Source organism: Microcaecilia unicolor, chromosome 5, assembly GCF_901765095.1.
Source record: "Microcaecilia unicolor chromosome 5, aMicUni1.1, whole genome shotgun sequence".
NCBI classification, from domain to species: Eukaryota; Metazoa; Chordata; class Amphibia; order Gymnophiona; family Siphonopidae; genus Microcaecilia; species Microcaecilia unicolor.
Genome location: NC_044035.1, coordinates 191,187,767 through 191,211,324, shown reverse-complemented (window position 1 = coordinate 191,211,324; position 23,558 = coordinate 191,187,767). Strand labels below are relative to the sequence as shown.

The window sequence follows — 23,558 nt, the reverse complement described above, 5'->3', positions numbered from 1 at the left end:
CTCTGAGTTCCAGGAGGTTGATAGACCACTTTGCCTCTGCAGGAGACCAGAGCCCCTGCGCTGTCCTTCCCAAGCAGTGGGCTCCCCAGCCCGACAAAGAGGCGTCCGTCGTGACGACAATCCACTCTGGGGTCACCAGAGGCATTCCCGCAGACAACTTGTCTGTCTGCATCCACCAGCTCAGCGCCTTGCGCACTGCTGGGTCCAAGGGAAGTCGCACAGCATAATCCTCCGACATCGGAGTCCAGCGCTGCAGCAAAGAGTGTTGAAGTGGTCTCATATGAGCCCTGGCCCAGGGCACTACTTCCATCGTGGCTGTCATAGAGCCCAACAGCTGCACATAGTCCCAAGCCCGAAGAGGAGAGGCTACCAGGAACTGGTCCACCTGAGCCTGAAGTTTGACAATCCGATTGTCTGGCAGGAACACTCTGCCCACTTGGGTGTCGAATCGAACTCCCAGGTACTCCAGGGACTGAGTCGGGCGCAGCTGGCTCTTCTCCCAGTTGATGATCCATCCCAGGGAGCTCAAAAGAGCAACTACCCGGTCCACAGCTTTGCCGCACTCTGCATAAGAGGGGGCTCGGATCAACCAGTCGTCCAGATAAGGATGGACTTGTACCCCTTCCTTTCGTAGGAAGGCCGCGATGACCACCATTACTTTGGAAAAGGTCCGCGGAGCAGTAGCCAACCCGAATGGGAGGGCTCTGAACTGGAAGTGTCGTCCCAGGACTGCAAAACGCAGAAAGCGTTGATGAGGCGGCCAGATGGGAATATGCAGGTACGCTTCCTTGATGTCCAAGGAAGCCAAGAACTCTCCTGCCTTCACTGCCGCTATAACAGAGCGGAGAGTCTCCATGCGAAAGTGCCGTACTTTCAAGGCCCGATTGACCCCTTTGAGGTCGAGGATAGGCCGGACAGAACCTCCTTTCTTTGGTACCACAAAGTAAATGGAGTAACGTCCCTTGCCAAGCTGACTTTCTGGCACAGGAACGACCGCGCCCAGGCGGATCAGATTGTCCAAGGTCTGCTGCACTGCCACAGCTTTGACCGGAGACTTGCAGGGAGAGAGTACAAACCCGTCTTTTAAGGGTCGGCAGAACTCTAGCTTGTAGCCGTCTCTGATGACTTCCAGCACCCACGCGTCTGAAGTTATGGTGGTCCACTCGCCCAGAAACGAGGACAGCCGTCCTCCAATCTGCACTGGGGAGTGGACCAAGGCCCCGTCATTGGGTACGAGACCCTGGGGGAGGACCGGAGTGAGCACCTCCGGGACGGCAGTCTCTGCGAAAGGAATGCTGCTTGGGGGAGAAATTCCTCTTGAAGGAAGAGGGGGCAGAGGAACCCGACTTGCCCGGGCAGTACCGACGGGCTTCCTGCAACCGTCCTCTGGAGGTACCGGGACGAGTACTAGCCCGAGCCCTGACCTCTGGTAACTTCTTGCCCTTAGACGTGCCGAGATCGGTCACGATTTTGTCCAGCTCGACCCCAAAGAGCAGCTTGCCTTTAAAAGGCAATCTAGCCAGGCGGGATTTAGAGGCGTGGTCAGCAGACCAATGTTTCAGCCAAAGCCACCGCCGCGCAGAGATTGTCTGAGCCATGCCTTTCGCTGAGGCCCTCAAGACATCATACAGCAAGTCTGCCAAATAGGCTAAGCCCGATTCCAGGGCCGGCCAAGCAGCCCTCAAGGAATGATCCGAGGGGGAAGCCCGCTGCACCATAGTCAGGCACGCCCTGGCCACATAGGAGCCGCAAACTGAGGCCTGCAAACTTAAAGCAGCCGCCTCAAAGGACGACCTTAAGGCCGCCTCCAATCTTCTGTCTTGGGCGTCCTTTAGGGCCATGCCACCTTCCACCGGCAACGCCGTTTTCTTAGTCACCGCAGTGATTAAAGAATCCACGGTAGGCCACAGATAGGCCTCACGTTCACTCACAGCCAAAGGATAGAGGCGGGACATAGCCCTAGCCACTTTAAGGCTCGCTTCCGGGACATCCCATTGAGCCGAAATTAAGGTGTGCATGGCATCATGCACGTGGAAGGTTCTAGGCGGGCGCTTCGTCCCCAGCATAATGGCAGAGCCAACAGGGGCTGAGGGAGAGACGTCCTCCGGAGAGGAAATCTTCAAAGTGTCCATGGCCTGTAGCAACAGGTTGGGCAAATCCTCTGGGCTAAAAAGCCGCGCTGCAGAGGGGTCATCCGCTCCATCCGAGCGGGGATCCGTCTCCTCCAAGGAATCCGCAAAGGACCGTTGGGAGACCTCAGACACGCTGCCCTCATCTACATCGGAGGAGACAAAGTCCTCCAAGGCCTGGGAATCAACCCGAGGGCGTTTACCTCTGGGAACCTCAACCTCTTTACCAGACGAGGGAGCAGGGGCAGCATTGTGCATGAGGAAGGCCTGATGCAGCAGCAAAACAAACTCGGGGGAGAAACCCCCCAGACTGTGCACTTCCGCAGCCTGGGCAACAGCCCTAGACGCACCCTCAACCGGCGCTCGCAAGAGCGGGGGAGAGACATGCTGCGCATCCAAAATGGCGTCCGGCGCGACACTCCGCGAAGGAGCCGCGCGGGAAGAACGGCGCTTAACTTTAGCCGCTTTTGTGCCGTCGCCCAAATTAAGGGCGTTCATGGCATTAATGTCTCCAACCTCAAGGGCGGCCCACGAAGAAGCCGTCCGAGCCGCGTGGCCAGCCAAGATGGCGGAGGCGAGGAGCGGGGGATGGGCGTTTATGGCGGGAAAAACCGCCACGCCGGAGGAAGGACCGGGACATTCATCGGTCACGAAACTGTCACCCAAAAAGGGCGAATCAGGCTGTAAGCCCCCCGCATCCCCTCTAGAAGCGCTCAAGCGATCCGGGGAGCGACCCTTTGCGCCCTCGCCCTCCGACGCCATATGCCACGAGGAGAAGAATCGGGGAACCCCCTGCCCGCTATAAAAAGGTAAAAATTACCTGCTGTCCGCTCCGAGCTGTAACGAACTGGTGTCCCAGTGAGTAGCTGCAATGAACGTTTAAATAAACGTCGAAATAAACGCCTTTAAGGACGTTTAAAACTTTTTTTTTTTTTTTTTAAACGGAGCCAGCGGGAGGGGGGAGAAAAGGAGGGACCTGGCACCACCAGGTTTGCACTTGCTCAAAAGAGCCCTCAACCCCAGGCACTCAACAAAACCTAAGAATTAGGCTTGGAGGCCTAGCCAGAGCTGCTGCTGTGTGTGACCACCACCTGCTGAGATAGAGAACATACTGAGGAGTTTCCGGCAGCACATGACCACATATAGGGAGGCAAAAGTTTGCTCTCTATCTCCACCTGCTGGTAGATGGACACAACCCACCAGTCTATGGATTGATCAGCTTGATGATATGGAAATATTTTGTTCAAGCTCCAAACTAGTTATCGAGGATCTATCTAAACATATAGTGACAAAATCAAAGAAACATTCAAACTTAATGTGACAGCTTAAACTGGAATGTCTTTTTGATTTTGTTACTATATGTTTGGATAGATCCTCGATAACTAGTTTGTTTGGAGTTTTAACAAAATATTTCCCAGAGTTTTTTTATGCCGGCGACGTAAAAGAACCCTAAGTAATCCTACCATAACTTTCTTCCATCAAATGGAAGTAGAGGATAGGGTTCTGAGGCTTTTTCCCCCTGAGGATTTTTGTACTCCAAACAATGGTGGGAACTAATACTTCCTGATATTTTTCTGGAAAGAGTTCTTTTCTATTTTACCACTTTTTTTATTGCTCTCAATTGTAAAATGCTTTGATTTGTTCCCAACTAAGCGGTATAGCAAATTCAATAAATGATAAACAAGCTAAAAATGCTTGCCAAAACACAAAGAAGCACAGATATCTCCTAGGATGATCCACAATAGGGATATGGAGATAAGCCTCTGTGAGGTCCAGGGAAGTCAGGAACTCCACCGACTGCACCAAGGCTAAAACTGAATGCGTCTCCATACAAAAGTGTTAGACCCTGAGGAAAAGTGTTGACCCCTTTGAGATCCAAAAATGAACAGAAGGAGCCAACAGGATGACGAAATAAATGGAGTACCGTCCCTGGCCACACTCTGCCGGAGACACAGGCTTCACTGCCCTGACAGCACACAGGTGCTGCAGAATGGACACAACAGTCTGTTATACTTCTGAGCTGAACCACAGGGTGAGGCCATGAAGGCATCGGACAGGCTAACTCCAGAGCATACCCCCTGCCAACCACCTCCACTCATCTCGAAAGAGAAACAGCCTACCTCCCACTGGCCCGATACACCCTCATTGGCAAACTGGAAGCTGCAACTACACTGAAGGCGCAAGCCCTTTTGGTGCCTCAAAAGGAACCCTGACTGAAGGACCTGTCCTGGCAACCTCCCCCCCCCCCCCCCCCAAAAAAAAAAAAAAAAAAACAGAGCGACGGGCAGGCCAAAACTGCCCTGACCCTCTAGTGCACCTCTTATGAAGCGGAGGAACGCTGAAAGCCTTTCTTACGCAGCTCAGGGAGCCAGAGAGGCCATGCCTCCCCCATATCCTTCAGCAGCTTCTCAAAGTCCTCGCCAAAGAGAAACCGCCCACTAAAGGGCAACTGACTCAAAAGCTTTTTGAAAGCTGCATCCACCACCCAGTGTTGAAGCCAAAATCTCTGGCGTCCGACCACCAAAGCGGCCACTGAGCAGGAAGTTATGCGGACCAGATCATAAAGAACGTCCACCAAAAAGGCTGTTCCTGAGCTCAGGTGAGCCACCTCCAGAGATTCCGGGAGCTGCTGAAACCATTGCAGCATGGCCCTACGTAGTGTAGAGCAGGTACAAGTAAATTGATTTTTCACGCTTTCAAAAAGTATAAAGACCAGGGGACACTTGATGAAATTACATGGAAATACTTTTAAAACAAATACGAGGAAATATTTTTTCACTCAAAGAATAGTTAAGCTCTGGAACTCGTTGTCAGAGGATGTGATTAGCATATCTGGGTTTAAAAAAGGTTTGGGCAAGTTCCTGGATTAAAAGTCCATAGTCTGCTATTGAGACAGACATGGGGGAAGTGGCTACTTGCCTCAGGATCGGTAGCATGGAATGTTGCTGCTAATTGGGTTTCTGCCAGGTACTTGTGAACTGGGTTGGCCACTGTTGAAAGCAGGATACTGGGCTAGATGGACCATTGGTCTGACTCAGTGTGGCTATTCTTTGTTCTTATGTTCCCTCGCCACATAACTGCCACAAATGGCAGCCTGAAATAGCAAAATGTCGCTCAGCGTCTTCAACAACAAAGGAATGAACAGAATGCAGAGACTGAAAGTCCAAACAGGTTCTGTATTCGTACAGACCCGGCGTGGCCATGTTTCGCCAATTAGGCTGCATCAGGGGTAGTGACATAAAACAGCTAACAAAGAAATAAACAATCGTTGGAATTTGGCAGTTCATACAAACATTACAGACTTCGGCTTGGGAACCATTTAAGATACCCACTTTAGGCTTAGGAACCTAGGATAAGCTGCCCAATCATCGGCTTGGGAACCGGACAGATACCCACACAAGGCTTTGGAACCTTGATGAAGAAACCAAACTAGAGGCTTGGGATCCTCATCCAAGAAACCAACCCGTGACTGGTATTGCACAGCTATCGGGCGTGACCCCTATGGCGATGGGGTTACTGGTTCAAGTTCCTGAACTGGTAGTGACAATGACCAACGCAATTTAGGTACTAATAATATCTGTATAAAACAAAAATAATAGAATGCATGTGATTTTGCGATAGCAACATCCTCAACTTTGTCCCTATTTCTAGGGCCTTAATATGCCAGCGATGAAAAACCAACCCTACTTTTTTAAGGGGTTTGAAACATGCTTCTAATAAAAATGATTAAAAAGAGTTTCCAGAAGGTCTTTTTTTGTAAAAGTGGGCTAAAAATACCCTATTTTTGGCGTTTTTCAAAAATCATCAAATTTACACTCAATTTGTGAACTAATGGAAAATATTAGAATTACATTTTATATTCGAAAACCTTGTGTTGTTGTGTGCAAAGTTTTACGTTTATCACACCTTTAATTCCAGAGATATAAAAAGCCAAACTTTACAATTTTTTCATACCGCAAATTTTTCAGACCAAGTTTGCTCCAAGTTTTCTTCATGGAAATCGCTCATGAAGATTTTTTTATTTTGTTTAATAGAGCGCAAAACGTTGTACAAGATGGCCAAGTTTTGTTTCTCTCAACAAATTACTGCCAGAGATACAGTGTCTCAAAGTTGCTGAAATCTCGGAGTCATACCATAGAAGGCTGCAGTATGGGGTCAAACAGATTACTATATCTCAGAAAGTATTGCATCGGCAAATGTAAAACTTTACCAATGTTCATTGGGGACATGTATGAATGTTCACAGAAAATTTCATCGAAATCTGTGATGGTCGAGCAGGGCACTTCTCTGAAATCAGACCACTTGACATGGAATGACCCAAAAGATATATCACAAAATAATAAAAAAGTTTTTTTTTTGCATACAAAATGACAATAAACCATATGTAAGATATACAAAAGACATATATAAAAAGAACATCAATATAAATCTTTAATTAGTAAAATCTTAAAAACCACATATGAATAAAAAAGGACAGAAAAACAAATATACTGAGCTCATTAAGCAAATTATAAACTTTAAAACCAACATACCTAACCAAGGACAAGAAAGGCTTAGCCCGGATAGCAAGACTGATCATCCAAGATTACCTGAAGGAATAACGTAAAAGCATACTAGTAAAAATGAAAGGCATCTAGCTTAGGTAAAAGGTAAACACTTTTAATCTTACCTGTGAAAAGGCTAGAGTGGTAAAATGAAGCATAGATAAAACAAGAGTTCTATACTAAAATGGGTTAACTGTAGCAGCAAAACTCCTAAGCAGTGCAAAAGCAGCGCTGGAGTGAAAACCAAAGATTTAAAACTTGAACTTGAAACATTAACATAGTAACATAGTAGACGGCGGCAGAAAAAGACCTGCATGGTCCATCCAGTCTACCCAACAAGATAAACTCATATGTGCTACTTTTTGTGTATACCATACCTTGATTTGTATCTGCCATTTTCAGGGCATAGACCGTATAAGTCTGCCCAGCACTATCCCTGCCTCACAACCACCGGCTCTGGGACAGACCGTATAAGTCTGCCCAGCAATATCCTCGCCTCCCAACCACCAGCCCCGCCACCTAATCTCAGCTAAGCTTCTGAGGATCCATTCCCTCGGAACAGGATTCCTTTATGTTTATCCCACATATGTTTGAATTCCGTTACTGTTTTCCTCTCCACCACCTCCCGCGGGAGAGCATTCCAAGTATCCAAGTATCCACCGTGAAAAAATACTTCCTGACATTTTTCTTAAGTCTGCCCCCCTTCAATCTCGTATCGTGCCCTCTAGTTCTACCGCCTTCCCATCTCTGGAAAAGGTTCGTTTGCGGATTAATACCTTTCAGATATTTGAGCGTCTGTATCATATCACCCCTGTTTCTCCTTTCCTCCAGGGTATATATGTTCAGGTCAGCAAGTCTCTCCTCATACGTCTTGTAACGCAAATCCCGTACCATTCTTGTAGCTTTTCTTTGCACCGCTTCAATTCTTTTTACATCCTTAGCAAGATACGGCCTCCAGAACTGAACACAATACTCCAGGTGGGGCCTCACCAACGACTTATACAGGGGCATTAAAACCTCTTTTCTTCTGCTGGTCACTCCCCTCTCTATACAGCCTAGCAACCTTCTTCTTACGGCCACCGACTTGTCACACTGTTTCGTCGCCTTCAGATCCTCAGATACTATCACCCCAAGATAGAGGATCTAAAAAGCAATGCTGAAAAGATCAAGTATATATAAAAGTATATATAAAATAAAGTATATATAAAAAATAAATAGTAAAGGAGTAAAACTTGCTTCAGCAGTAGTTTGTTCACAGAAAGTGGAGCAGCAGCTTCATACCTCTGTGTGGGGTCTGCCATCTTAGATCAGCCCAATATTTATAGTGCTGAGAGTCCTTCTCAAAATGAAAAATTCTAACTATTTAAAATATAGTCTACTACTACTACTTATCATTTCTCATTACCTATATAAAATCTGATGAAAAGAGAAAATAAAAGTATTGGAAAAGGCTCCATTAATAAAAAAACGAAGGATTAAAAACATTTGAAATTGGCTTTTTCTGTGAAAAAATGAAATTAAAACCTAAGCACAAAATCTAATTCACTGAGTCCTTACTGGACGTCCCACAGTAAAGGCTAGACAAAGCTGCTGCTCCACCTTTTTGTCGTGGAGCTCCTTCAGAGCCGAGCCCCCCTGGACAGGCACAGCAGTCACCCTGGTGACCACCATGACCACAGAATCCACCTTAGGAAAAGACCAATACCTTTTAACTTCCTCCAGAGTGAAGGTATAAAGGTGATCCAGAGCCCTGGCACCTCTAAGTGGGACCCTCTAGATTTTCCCACTCCACCATCATCATGCGGATAAGAGCTTTGTGCAGAGGAAAATGCTTAGGGGTCCCAGCGAGCCCCTCCAGCAATGGATCCCCCTTAACGAAGTCTACAGCCAAAGTTTACAGAATAGAAATGGCCTTAGTACGTTAGTAATCTCATCAAAAAGATGAGACAGCTCCTCTCATTGAAAGATGGATCACATGGGAGCACTCCTCCTCAGCTTCCTGAGACAGGGGAGCCTCAGACTCAGTCTCCTGTAGGCTGAGCACGAGAAGACCTTGGAGGCCTTTCCCCGCCTCCTCTGAGGGAAAGGGCACCTCAGGCATCCCACACTGTTTAGAACGCAGAGGGGGTACCCCGTCTGACTGCAGCTGCTGTCGTACCAACTGTACCAAGTTCTGGAGCCAAAAAGCTCTGAAGGCCCCATTGGGACCCTTCCCCAAACAGATCTGAGGGGTGTAGGCCTCCTACCCTCCTGACCCGGGATGTGAAAGGGACAGGTTCAGCAGCAGGAGATGCAAGTCTCTGTGCTTAGGCACCGACATCTCAAAATGATTGGGGGTGCCAGACAATACAAATAACCCCTCTGCGGACACAGTGAAGGAGCTTGCTCAATATTGGGGATACTCAGCACCCACTGGATCCACAGAGCTGACTCCAATGTAGATGTATTTTGTCTGTGACTGAGGTGCAGAATTGTAGCATCTCTCCACTGTGCCTCCCCATTCTTCAGCTCATCTTCTTTCTATCCTCTTCCATCCAGTGTCTCCCCTCCCTCCTTCCCCCCCCCCTTTCCATTCAACATCTCCCGCCTCTCTCTCTCTCTTCCATTTGTTGTCTTTTCTCTTCCTTCCCAGGTCTTCCTTTGGCATCTTCTGTTCCCTGTCGCTGCTTTTTCCAACCACCAGCAGCAAACAACAAGTAGGCACAGCGCTGTAGCCTTCAGGTGCGCTATATTCGCTCTGCTGGTCCCCCTGACCCAGATTTTGCATAATCTCTGTACATGTTTGAACCATTCCTCCCTCAGGTTAATAATGAGTGATTCAGATTTGACAATATTGGAACCTCCATGGCTATATTTTTGTCACCAGAATAGGCAATCGGTATGATACTTAGAGAGGCCAAGCCTAAAACATAACCTTCCTCGCCTCTCTTCTGCTGCCGCCACTGACCAGCAGCGGCAAAATAACAAGTAGGTGCATGGCTGCAGTCTTTAGTGTGATCTGTTGGCTCTGCTGGTCCCCTGCCCCAGGATTTTGACATCAGAGAAGGAGGCAGGGGACTGGTATGAAGCCCCACCCCGCACATCCCAGGATGCACTGGGCAGGGCACCGCCATTTTCGAGGTGACGCCAATGGAAGAGGAGGGATCCAACTGAAGGTAGGGGGGTGAGAGAAGGGCCGTTAGACCACCAGGGACATCTGAGGGGATGCTGGGGGGGGGGTTGGGGGGGGGGGTGGACACCTCCCCGAACTTGTGTCGGGGGGACCGGAGGTCCGCTGGACCTCCAGCCCCCATTTCGCTTGGCTCGGGGTGTGGGCAATTGGGGTCTGGTGGTCCCATGGCCCTCCAGCCCATGTTTGACAGCCCAGACCTGTCAAATAAGTGCACAATCCTCCCGCACTTCTACCTTATGGTCAGAAAGAATAGCGTGCTTAAATTTGCAAGCAATTATCTCTGATCATAGGGGCGGTAAAGCCCCGCGCTGTTCCTGCGCTATTTTTAGAGCGCTGTTTGGAACAGTGCAGGGCTTTTCATCATCTGCCCACTTGTGACTCTGGGCAAGTCACTTAACCCTCCATTGTTACTGATACAAATAAGTACCTGTATATACTATGTAAGCCGCTTTGAACGTAGTTGCAAAAACCACGGAAAGGCGGTATACCAAGTCCGATTCCCTTTCCCTATCTAAAATGTAATTAGTACTTCTAACACCTTAATTGAAGGCATTCACGAAATTACTTTTTCTTCTGTCCAAAACGGTCTGTGTTACACAATATAAATGTTTCATTCTTTTTCCAGATTAGCACCTCCTGTTGATAAATATCAACCAAAAAAAAAATAAAAGGACCATTCTGTCCACTTGTATGAGCTAGCACCAAAGGGGTTTTAGTGATATTGGGAGATGACCTGGGGCAACACAGCAGGCGCATACAAGTTTTAGCTTCAACAAATTACAGCAGAAACCAGTTTCACGTGTCTATTTTGTCCACCATCTTTTCAGCTAAAACATTTTCACAAACGTTTTTTTTTCAGATTCATATGATGACCTTGCCCTTTGAACATTTAGCAGGAAAAAACGCGTTTATACTGGTACTTCAGTAAAGACTGCAAAAAGGCAAAGGGGTAAAGATAATAGGATTTGATATACGCCTTTCTGTGGTTCAAAGCGGTTTACAAAAACTATGGAAGTCTGTTTCCTATCTCCAAAAAGGAAACAGGCAAAACTCCTTCCCCACTTACAAATTTAAACCTAAAAAACTAAAATTCCAATTCCCAACCCTAGACACAATTAAAAATGTTCACATTTACAAAAAAAAATACATATAAGAAAAGGGTTTGGACCACTCAATCCATTTCAGATCCTTTTTCACCGGGTCCTGATATACAGCTGAACTAACGTCGGCTGGCTCTAACAACATTTGCAAAGATACCAAGTCATACACCTTCGGCTCCCCTCATATGCCGAGTAACCCACTTCACAATTTAGATGGTAAGCTCTTTTGAGCAGGGACTGTCTTTTCTTCACGTTCAATTGTGAAGCGCTGAGTACGACTGGTAGCGCTATAGAAATGATTTATAGTAGTAGTAGTATTCTGGTACCGATCTCCCCTTCCCATGGTCTGCCATCTATAATCTCATTCCAGTCCAACATATTTTCCTTTCTCTCTTAACATCCTCCTCCTTCTACCACCAAACTCATATACCAGATATCACCATCAGTCCCACTGCTTCCGTCTCCGCTCGCTGCTGCCTGCTTCGTCCACTCTGACGTAACTTCCTGTTTTCAGCAATACGGGTGACGCTTCCCTTCTGAGACCAAGGAGGTTGAAGAAAACAGGAGACGGGGGTGTTCCTATCTAGTTCATTATTCGGACTGAAGCCAGTAGGTGGAGCTTGCCGCCGTTTTAGTTCACCCAAAACAATAACAAAATTAGAAATAACAGACTGCTTATGCGTGGTCCATCTGTTAAAAGTCTACACCTCATACATTTGGGTAGGCTGCCTTAAAAGGTAGAGAACAAAATATTTTTTTTCTTTTTCTTACTTATTTGACAGCTTTTTAATTTATTTGAAAGCTTCCCCTACGGAGATATAAATATCGTGAAATAAAATTTGAACAAAACTAAAAACAGCTAAAAAAATATTGTAGCTGGTAGTAGAAACAGCCGTTATAAATAATGTATTTTGTACTCATTTTTCTACACTGTTCTGTACAAATACAGATGGACAAATTTCAGTGAGGATATCCCGTCATCTTAAATGTTGTAATGCATTGGGAAGCCTTGTGTTTATAAGATGGAATAGACTGCAATTAAATGGAAGTAAAATTAAACTCTCCTTTCATTGGGGCACATGGAATCACATCTTCACCTCATCTGTTATGTAGAGGTTGCGGGCAGATGAGACGGGGAGGATGAGGGTGTTATCGTCTGAAATAGAGAGTGGAGGGAGAGGAGAAGTGGGTTTGGGTGGAAAGACAATGAGCTCGGTCTTGGCCTTGTTCAGTTCCAGGTGGTGGTTGGACATCCAGGCAGCAATGTCGGATAAGCAGGCTGATACTTTGGCCTGGGTTTCCGCAGTGATGTCTGGTGTTGAGAGGTAAAGCTGGGTGTCGTCAGCATAAAGATGGTATTGGAAACCATGAGATGAGATCAGCGAGCCCAGGGAAGAGGTGTAGATTGAAAAAAGAAGGGGTCCAAGGACAGATCCCTGAGGAACTCCAACAGAGAGTGGGATGGGGGTGGAGGAAGATCCATGAGAATGTACTCTGAAGGTACGGTGGGAGAGATAAGAGGAGAACCAGGAGAGGGCAGAGCCCTGGAACCCAAATGAGGATAGTGCAGCAAGAAGTAAATTATGATTGACAGTCAAAAGCGGCGGATAGGTCGAGGAGGATGAGGATGGAGTAGTGACCTTTGGATTTGGCAAAGAACAGGTCATTACAGACTTTAGTGAGTGCCGTTTCTGTCGAGTGTAGAGGGGGAAAACCGGATTGAAGCGGATCGAGGATGGCATGAGAGGAGAGAAAATCAAGGCAGCGGCTGTGAACGGCGCGTTCAAGTATCTTGGAGAGGAAGGGTAGGAGGGAGATGGGGCGGTAGTTGGAAGGACAGGTAGAGTCTAGTGATGGTTTTTTGAGAAGTGGTGTGACTACAGCATGCTTGAAGGTGTCAGGGACAGTTGCAGTGGAGAGAGAGTGGTTGAGGATATGACAGATGGGGGGGGGGGTGACAGTAGGAGAGATGGTGTTTAGTAAGTTGGTGGGGATGGGAGCAGAGGAACAGGTGGTGCATTTCAAGGAGGAAAGAAGGTGGGCGGTTTCCTCCTCGGTGATATCAGGAAAAGAGGAGAAGGAGGCCTGGGTTGGTTGGTTGAGGAAGTGGGTTAAAGGGTGAAGAGGAGGAGGTGGCTTGGTAGTGAATTTGAGGTTGATCTTCTGCACCTTGTCACGGAAGTAGTCAGCTAGTGATTGAGGAGAGAGTGAGGGGAGGGGGGGTAGGAGCAGAGGGCACTTTGAGGAGGGAGTTAAGGGTGGCGAAGAGACAACGAGGGTTGGAGCTGAAAGAATTAGTCAATTGGGTGTAATAGTCCTGTTTGGCAAGGAATAGGGAGGACTGGAAGGAGAATAGCATGAATTTGTAATGAATGAAGTGGGTGCGAGATTTCCTCCAGAGGCGTTCGGCAGATTGGGCGCAGGAGCGAAGGTATCGGATGCAAGGGGTCAGCCAGGGCTGGGGATTAGTACGCCTTGTGGGACAGGAGATGGATGGTGCAAGTGTGTCCAGAGCAGTGGAGAGAGTGGCATTGTAAGCAGAGACAGCCTTGTTGACAGACTCGGAGGACATGATGGAAGGGAGGAGATTAGAGATACAAGAGGATAAAGTGGGAGGGTCGACAGCCTGGAGATTCCTGAAAGTAGTGGTTAGTGTTGGGCGGGACTGAGGGGGAGGGTGATGAAGTGTGAAGGTGATCAGGTGATGATCTGAGAGAGTAAGAGCAGAGGCGCAGAAATTGGAGGGTGAGCAGGTAGAGGAGAGGACAAGGTCAAGACAATGGCCAGTTTGGTGAGTAGGGGTGGTGGAGCTCAGCTGGAGGTTGAAGGAGGATATCAGAGTGAGAAACTGAGAAGCGTAGGAGTCGGATGGGTCATCAGAGTGTATGTTAAAGTCTCCAAGAATGAGGGACGGAGATGAGGGTTCAAGAAAAACGGAGAGCCAGGCATCGAAGTCGGTAAGGAAGGAACTTATCGGGGGGCGGTAAATGACTGCGACTCTGAGTGGCAGCGGATAGAATAGATGGATGGAGTGAACTTCAAAGGATGAGAAGCAGTGAGACTGCGGTAGGAGGAGGGGTTGAAAACTACAGGAGGGCGAAAGTAGAAACCCGACTCCTCTTCCGCGGCCAACTGGGCGGGGAGTGTGGGAGAAAAGATAACCTCCATGGCAAAGGGCCGCGACTGAGGCAGAGTCGTCGGGGGTGAGCCAGGTTTCAGTTAGGGCGAGCAGTTAGAGGGAACGGGAGATGAAGAGATCGTGGGTGAAGGAAAGTTTGTTGCAGACAGAGCGGGCATTCCACAGGGCACACGAGAAGGGGGAGGGGGGAGGAGGAGATTAGAGATGAGATTGGAGACATCCCGGAATCGTTTGCATGGATAGGACGAGGACAGGTGTGGGGGACCTGGAGTGGGATTGATGTCTTCCGCGGATAGCAGGAGAAGGAGCAAGAGAGTGCGGAGGAGGGTGGGGGAGGTAGGGCGACGAAGACGGGATGCGCTTAGGAGGAATGGGGATGCGTTAATGGCAGGAAGGAAGTGATGAAGGTTGAGAGCTAGAAAGGAGGAGGGGGATAAGAGAGATGGTGAGGTGGTGAGCAGGGTTGCCAGCTGGGAAAAATTTTCCCAGCCCGAAACAGCCGTAAACCTGCCCAAAAACCGCCCGTAGCCAATCCTCGTCTTCCGCGTCACCAAACCCCGCCCCGCGTCACTAACCCCGCCTCCGCATCACTAACCCCGCCTCCCACATCACTAGGCCCGCCCCCTATGTCATCCCTGACGTCAGCCCCGCCCCTGAAATGCTTCTATTGGTCCAATAGAAGCCCCGGAAAAGCTTCTGTTGGACCGAATTGGACCAATAGGAGCCCCGGAAAGAACTGCCGAACTCGCACAGTGGCGACGGGAAAACCGCATCCCACGGCCGGCGAAATTTTCCCACCGCCGCTGGCGAAAACCCACCCAATTGGGCGGTAAAACCGCCCACCTGGCAACCTTGGTGGTGAGGGACAGGGGTGGATAGGGTATTGTAGTAGTGAGCAGGATGGGAGAGGACATGGATGGGCAGTGAGTGCCTGCAGTAGACAGCGGTGGGGGAGGGGGAAAAGATTAGGAAGGGACAGGGCAAGGAAAAGAATGTGTATAGGGGCCATGAGTAGTGACTGAGGTGTTTATGGGTGCATATGTAGTGACTGAGGTGTTAAGCAACAGATAGAGTAACTGGGAGAAAAATAGAGGTAAAGAGCAAAATGCCGCGCGCGGCACCTAGAGCGGAGGCCCTGATTGGATCGGAGCGGACCTGGGAGTCACCCCGGAGAAGGCTGAAAGGATATGCAGATGAGCTGCAAGTCCTCTACAGCACCTGAAGGGCAGCCGGTGGTAGAGCTGGGCACCTCTCAGCTGAGGAAAAGGCTTACCAGGGGTTAGGCCGAAGCCAGCATTCCTCCCCCTGAGGGTCACCTGATCCTAGCCAAAAAGCACCTGAAAACTCAGGGTACTTGGAGCGAGGGCCCTGGGAAGATCGGGGTGGACCTGGGAGTCACCCCGGATACAGCTGTGAGGAAATGCAGAAGGGCTGCAAGTCCTCCACAGCACCTGGCGGGAGCGCTGGGCACCTAGAGCGGAGGCCCAGAGTGGATCGGAGCGGGCCTTGGAGTCACCATGGAGAAGGCTGAAAGGATATGCAGATGAGCTGCAAGTCCTCTACAGCACCTGAAAGGCAGCCGGATCATAACAGAGTCTTTCACGGTAGGTCTGAAGTGTCATTAATCAATTAAGATCCGAAACTGGGTCAGGACAGACTTTCAGACTAGGAGCTGCACCCAGGCTAAGACCTGGGATTGCCCACCGAGGAAAAAGTCCAAGGTTGGAAAGGCCTTTGCATACTGTCACGTTTTCAAAGCTGGAACTAGGTTTGTGAGCCCTTGGGCCACTGCCGAGGAGCGGCAGTGGCAGGCAAAACCACCCCACACTACAGACTAGGCAGAACAGAACTGGAACCCTGGACTGGAGTTGCAGCAAACAAGTAGGGATATGCAGAGCAGGCACACTTAAACTTCACCTGCACTTGGCCGCTTTTCACCAGGAGTTGAGACCCTGGCTGCAGATGGCCGGCAGGACTTACTGGGCAAGGCAGGACTGGATACCCCACTAGGCTGAACCAGGACTGAGGGCCAGAGGGGAAAGGAACATACAGGGGCAGCAGGGCAAGGAAGGGAAAGCTAACGGGCAGGACTGAAAGCTGCAAGCAGCCACTAAAACAGGGAATAAAACACTGCTGATAAGACACAGAACTGAAAGCTGCAGAGCAGCCACAGACAAGAAACACAGACCACCAAGAACTAGACACAAAACAGTAGAATAACCCAAGGTACAAGCCGGGTCTGGGCAGGCAGCAGACAGAAGAGAAAACCAGGATACTAGCCGGGTCAGGGCAGGAGGCAGGCAGTAGAGAAAACCAGGGAACAAACCGGGTTTGGACAGACAGCAGAATCAGGCAAGAAACTAAAACTAGAAACCAGACTAGGCAGACGTGCACAAAGCACCAACATACCAGGGACCTTAGACGATGCAAAGGCAGAGAGTTCCCAAATGACTAATAAGCCCAGCAGCAAGCAGCAATGGCAGCCTGGAAGATCCGGACTGGACTGCGCTAAAGTCTGGAACAGGTGATAGTTCATAGTAGACACCGGTTCTGGCCACCAGAGGGCAAGGTGAGCACAGACGTAACAGGCTGCAACTTCCCTTCTCTGAGATGAATGAGATGACATGCCTCATTTCTGTATCCCCCTTTCTGGGGTGGATACTGTTTCATGGTATTCCTGCCTGAGGTCCTACTCTTAGTGGATGTCATTCCCCCCCCCCAAAAAAAAAAACTGGTCAGCCAACCATAGTCAAAAATCATAATGAAAACATGCTGCTGACCAATGAGTGTGGTCTGCCAACATATCCTGTGTACTCTGTGTCAGACCAGCTTCCAGGGTTCCTGTCATGTCATCTCATGCATCTCACACCCCATGGGTATAGCCCAGGGCTCACCACACCTTTTCCCATCCCCCACCTCAGGCCAGCCAGCTCCTGCACTATGCAAGCTATGTTGGATGTGCTGGTCTCAAGGACAATCCTTTTACATACACAGGGCGGCAGCAGCCACAGGAAGAGGAGGAGGAGGCAGCACCATCACCAGTGGCTGAGGAGGAGGAGGAGGCAGTAGTGCCATCACCAGTGGCCGAGGAAGAAGAGGAGGAACAGAAAATGGTGGTTGTGGGAGATGAATGGGCAGATATGCTTCCTCTGGAAGGGGAGGAGGAGGAGCACCCACCAACCCCAGCCACACCACCAGCACCAGCAGCACCACTGGACAACAGTGTCGCAGCACTGCAACTCCTGCAGCAACTGGTTGCTGTAGTAAACCAGTTGCTGCTGGAGGTTGCAGCACTTCGGCAATCTGTACAGCAGCGGCAGGAAATACACAGCCGTCTCCTGCTGCTGATAATAGACATTATAATAGACATTTTAGGAAGAGTTATGGAGGGACAGGAGAGGCCTCACTGATGGGACTCAAAAAATGTATTGTTAGTTTATTTTTTAATATTATATTAGAATGTTAAACTTTTTCACCAACCAGTGTCTGTGTCTCTACTTTGTGCACTACATATGTGGTATTATCAAATGCTGGGGTTGATGTGAGAGGAGACAGCAATCTGGGTTGCATGACAGGTGAACTGTGACAGAGAAACTTTGGTACATATGTGTCATGTGTGTGGCCATGCAGAAGGCCACCTGTTCCTTCCAAACGGCATGGCTGTATTATAAGGGGGGCCTCTCCCCCCCTTACCATAGAGCCCCACTGCACAGAGTTGTGTAAATAATAGGTATGTTGTCTAGCACTAGTGATCGGCCAAGTAGAAACTTACAGATAACCACAGGTAGCGCATAGACGATGTTTGCTGTCTGATCACCAGATACCCTTACCCACAACCAAACCACATTGGTGAGGGCGAGGAAGGAGCTAGAAACAGCTGGGTCATCTTTTCACATTGAATGTATCAGCAATGGTATATAGTGCTGAGGAGAAAAGTGAAAACAATGGTAAAAGCATTAGATGGATGGGTTTACTTCATCACAATTGCAATATAATACATCAGGTACAGAAGGGCAAAGGCTAGGGGAATTATATAGGGAACGGACTGTAGCCACCTGCAGGTAATTTAGAATAGGAACTGTAACCAGAACCCCTCTCCCTCACCATGACTTAAGGGCTTCAAGGCCATGGTAGGCACGCACTTGTGGCCACCTTGAAAATAGTTTGCAGGATAGAATTTAGAAATGTTGTTCCATAACTATGGAGGACTGTAGGTCTGTGTTGAATAATGTGGAAAAGATATTCAGTGCATATATGCTTCCCCCCCCCTCCCCACCCCAGCAACCTTGAGAATGGGTGGGCACTTCATAAAAGGGGACTGGGGTTCACCACATAAAGAAGGATGGAACCTAGCGGGGAGACACATTAGGTGCAAAGCGGGAGAAAAACTACCAGCTGTGGATACCTGTGAACCTGGTGAAAATAGAGGTAAGATTTGAATGCAGAGAACATAAAGAGAATGGGGAGCCCTTAACCATGTGGGATGCACACATCCATTCTCAAGGCCTCTTCCCCTCCGCCACCCCCACCCCACAGGCAGCCACAGCTGAGTGCATCCAATAGAGAACAAGACATCTGTACAATTGTCATGTCCCCTACCTTAACGCAAGCAGCGTCCTTGGGCTCAGCAGGGTCCCGTCGACACGCACACTTGACTGGCACAGCCCTGAGCCATGTGTGTGTAGTTCTTCTCTGGCTGCAGGCTCCTTGATTGCTTTGTTTCCATGCACCTGGCTCTGCTCTCTCTCTGCCTGGCTTCCAGGCTCCTTGATTGCTTTGCTTCCACCCACCTGGGTCTGCTCTTCCTCTGCCTGGCTTCCCTTGCTTCTCTCCTATTGGTCTTCCGGTTCCTCCTTCCCCTGCTCTTGTCCTATGGCTCTGCCCCTTCTCCCTGCTGATGTCAGACGCCAGCACTTTATCAGCTGAACTCTCCCTAGACTCCTTGCTTCGGCTTCTACTTTGGTAGGTGTTACTTGCTCAGTAGTGTGCTTCTCCTCTATTTTGTTCTTCGTTGCTGATTTAGCCTGTACCTGGATTACTCTCGTGTCTGCTGCCTGCCTACGGACTCTGCCTGTACCTGGATTACTCTTGTGTCTGTTGCCTGCCTACTGACCTTGCCTGTACCTGGAGTACTCTCGTGTCTGCTGCCTGCCTACTGACTCTGCCTGAACCTGTTTTACTCTCGTGTCTGCTGCCTTCCTCCTGACCTTACCTGTACCTGGATTACTCTCTTGACCTGCTGCCTGCCTGCCTACTGACTGCCTGTACCTGGATCACTCTCGCCTGTTGCCTGTCTGTCCATCACGTTCATCACCCCACTTCCTGCTCCATCTCGTAAGCCCTACAGGCCGCCTGCTCAACCTCTGGGGAAGGTGAAACCCGGGGTTGTCCGGCCGCCAAGCAAAACCTGGTCTGAGTACCGGGCTCAGCAGCGCTCTACTTGGTACAAGAACTCACAGGTCTGACAGTAAGCCAAAGCCATGAGGTTCGCCAGACAAACCCGACTTGGTGAATTTTGCCCAGGTTCTTCAGCAACAGGCCCAGCTGAATCGTCTGTCCGGAGTCCTGCAGGACTTTTGTTCCCAGTTGTCTACTCTTCGATCCCAACGGCAAGTTCCTGCTGCACCATCCGGACCAGTTTTACCCACTCCTGGGTTAAGGCTCCCTTTTTTTTTTAAATTTCTTTTTATTCATTATAAACAAATTACAAATAAATGCTTCCTTCTTGCAAAAAGCAAAATCATAACTGTAATACACTGATCGCCTTTCTCAATTATTACAACGGTTAAATGAATTCCCCCCCCCCCCTAACTCTCCCCTCCAGCCTCCACGGTTTGACGGTACCCCGTCCGCTTGTCGAGGGTTCCTCAACCAATGTCTCATGTTTTTTGAAATGCAACCCAGAGTCTTTTCCTCCGATAAACTCAAGATCACTTATATAATCTCCCTGCTCTCCGGACCATCCCTGGCTTGGGCCTCTCCTCTCTGGGAGCAGCGGGATCCTCTACTCACTGATCTTGGGGAATTTCTTTACCCCTTTAGGTTAGTTTTCAACGTGCCTGGCCATCCCTTCTCGGCATACGGAGAACTTCTACGGATTCAACAAGGCAATTGCTTTGTAGGGGCATATGCAGTGGTGTGCTGGAGCCGGCTCGCAACGGCTCTGCAGAGCCGGTTGTTAATTTTTGAGCAGTTTTGCGAGCCGGTTGTTCAGCTGTCTCTGTCAGCAGGGATGGGAAAGGTTTTTTTCCCCCCTAAGCGGGAGGCCCTGTCGTGCTGCACTGGGCTGGTTCCAGTGGGGGCAGACCGCCTCAGGTGAAAGCGCAAACCATATGGGGGGGGGGGGGTCCTGACTTCTGCTCTGTCCATGCTGCCCAACCTACCTCCGCTCACTTGTCTCCTCCCAACGGCTCACTTTGTCTCCTCCCAGCGGTTCCTCGCACTCTCTCCGCCTCTGCCAATGCCGCTTCCTCCCTCTGCAGCTCCTTTCGCTCTCTCCTCGCCTCTCCGGTCTTCGAGTCCCGCCCATGATGACCGTAACGTCACGACGCCGGCTTCCTCCCCCTGCGGCACCCTGCGCACCAGTGAGTGCGCCCTTCTCTGTTCTCTTGCTTCTGTAATGGCTCCGTCCTGAGTCCTGCAGGTGTTTGGCGCCTTCTGCTTCCTGCACTGCTAGTGCACTCCGTCTCCTCACACCCCTGCCGCTGCTGGCCACCAGTCTTCTATCGTCCTCCACTCCTCCTCGTCACAGAAGAATCTTGGATCTTCACTGTGAATCACTTCCATTCCAGCCAGGTAGGCCCCGCAGCGAACTAATATTTATTTATTTCATTAACTTTTAAAAACATTTTTCATTGTATTTTCTGCTGCTGCTAGTGCTACTTTGACAAGAGCAGCAAGCTGCAGCTAGGGGGCCGGGGCCAGGGGATCATAAAGTGTGAAAAGGAAGGGGGGCCCGGGGGGGGGCAAGATAGTGCACTACTCTAGATGGGAGAAAGAGGACAATGGCAATGGGCATGAATGGCCAAATTTCAGTGAGAATATCCTGTGTCCTGCTGGGTTCGTCTTAACTGTTGTTGTAATCTATAAAGTTGATGGAATATTGAAATTAAATGGAAGTAGAGTTGCTGCCTGGATGGCCAACCGCCACCTGAAACTGAACATGGCCAAGACCGAACTTATTGTCTTCCCACCCAAACCCACTTCTCCTCTCCCTCCACTCTCTATCTCAGTTGATAACACCCTCATCGTCCCCGTCTCTTCCGCCCACAACCTTGGTGTCATCTTCGACTCCTCCCTCTCCTTCTCTGCGCATATCCAGCAGATAGCCAAGACCTGTCGCTTCTTCCTCTATAACATTAGCAAAATTCGCCCTTTCCTCTCTGAGCACACCACCCGAACTCTCATCCACTCTCTCATTACCTCTCGCCTTGACTACTGCAACCTACTCCTCACTGGCCTCCCACTTAGCCATCTATCCCCCCCTTCAGTCCGTTCAGAAATCTGCTGCACGTCTTATCTTCTGCCTCGACCGATATACTCATATCACCCCTCTCCTCAAGTCACTTCACTGGCTTCCGATCAGGTACCGCATACAGTTCAAGCTTCTCCTACTAACCTACAAATGCACTCGATCTGCAGCCCCTCCTTACCTCTCTACCCTCATCTCCCCTTACGTTCCTACCCGTAACCTCCACTCTCAAAACAAATCCCTCCTTTCAGTACCCTTCTCCACCACCGCCAACTCCAGGTTCCGCCCTTTCTGCCTCGCCTCACCCCATGCTTGGAACAAACTCTCTGAGCCCATACGCCAGGCCCCCTCCCTGCCCATCTTCAAATCATTGCTCAAAGCCCACCTCTTCAATGTCACCTTCGGCACCTAACCACTACACATCTACTCAGGAAATCTAGACTGCCCAAACTTGACATTTCGTCCATTAGATTGTAAGCTCCTTTGAGCAGGGGCCGTCCTTCTTTGTTAATTTGTACAGCAGTGCGTAACCCTAGTAGCGCTCTAGAAATGTTAAGTAGTAGTAGTAATTTGGGGCACACATGGAATCAGATCTTCATCTGTTTTGCAGAAGTTTACCTTTTAGATACATAAATGGATTATTTTGTTTCATGCAGATTTCTTTTGTTTTTACATAAATGGGCTATATAAGCCCCTAATGCAGCCCGTATTGGTTTTCTTATATTTTGTTCTTGTGATAACTTATACTGTGCCAAAACTGAAAACTCTTATCTCTGTCTGGTCGGTAATAAAAGGAGCTCATTGTGAACACTATCTACCCTAAAAGGTTGTTCTGTGTCTTGGTATGGCCACATTTTCAATATGGTAATACTACGGCCCAGCTAAGGAACAGCCAGGTTATTTTGAGTTAGTCTTCACTGGACCAAACTTGCTTTCCTTGTGCCACCATCACTATCCAGCAGGTAGGCAGTGTCTTAAAAGATGGAGGATAAAGGATTTAAAAAAAAAAAAACATTTATCACACATTCCAAGCAAAGTTGGCTTACATATTTCAAAATACACTGAGACAGAATAATAGAGTTCAGTTATATCATGGGAACAAATAGATGATATGTCTGAAACATTTGAGATTAGCATATATATGATATATACCCAACTGAGCATTTAAAAGTTTGTATTTTAATGATACCATATGTTCAGAAATCCATAGCCATTTAGTATAGGTAGTTATTCAAAGATTATCACATTCATACACCAGAACAGGCATCCATGATCCATCACATCACATTGCAAAAGAAAACAACTTCTACAGAGTACTTCCAAAATTTAATTTTTATTTCCTTATTTCTTTCTTCCAAAATTCCAGACAGCACATGTGCAGATCAGTAGGAGGACCCAAAGCACTCCAAAACAAGTAAAGTCAGAAACAACACAGTTTATTGTTCAACCACCCTTAGGATTTACCTTGGGTTTAAAAAGCAAAACCATGTGCATATCCTTTGCACCAATAATGTATAATAAAATTACATGTTGTTAATACTTTACCAGCTAACTCTCTCCCTGGGAATAGCCAGCTCTGCAATTTGTGTGTGTGTGTGGGGGGGCGCAGAGGTGGATGGGGGCATATGCCTTACGCTTTCGAACCCTAGCCTCCGAGGTGAGATGGAACCAGGAGGCCCTCATGGCCATCTTATGGCAGGGGTTAACGGGCTGAATCAAAGACGAGTTGGCAGGCTGGGAACTTCCGACCACATTGGATGCCCTGATTACCCTCTGCGTCCGTATCGACGTTCGATTTCAATAGAGGACACAGGAATGTTCTGCTCAGCGTCAATCACAGAGGCCTTTTCCTGGGGTGTCACGTCCTTCTTCTCCTAAAGGATCTACTGGCACCACTTCTGGAATCTCCAAAGAGCCAATGGTTATCGTGCGGCATCGCCTCTCTGAGAAGGAAAGGGCAGGCTGGCCATTTCCTGAGATATTGCCCGAATAAACTGGGAAAT

General features: G+C 48.8%; 1 protein-coding gene across 4 annotated transcripts in view; it reads right to left on the bottom strand.

Moving 5' to 3' along the window:
* GFOD2 (glucose-fructose oxidoreductase domain containing 2) overlaps window positions 1-11,450 on the bottom strand; it is a 130,555-nt gene extending 119,105 nt beyond the window's left edge. The window contains exon 1 of one of the 4 annotated variants that reach the window (XM_030203671.1): window positions 11,376-11,450. The gene's annotated coding sequence lies outside the window, so the exon portion shown is untranslated. Of the gene's footprint in view, window positions 1-6,661; window positions 6,685-11,114; window positions 11,214-11,271; window positions 11,316-11,375 lie in introns of those variants that run through there. The other 3 variants (XM_030203672.1, XM_030203673.1, XM_030203675.1) reach the window with 3 other exon arrangements.
* Window positions 11,451-23,558: the final 12,108 nt, after the last annotated feature.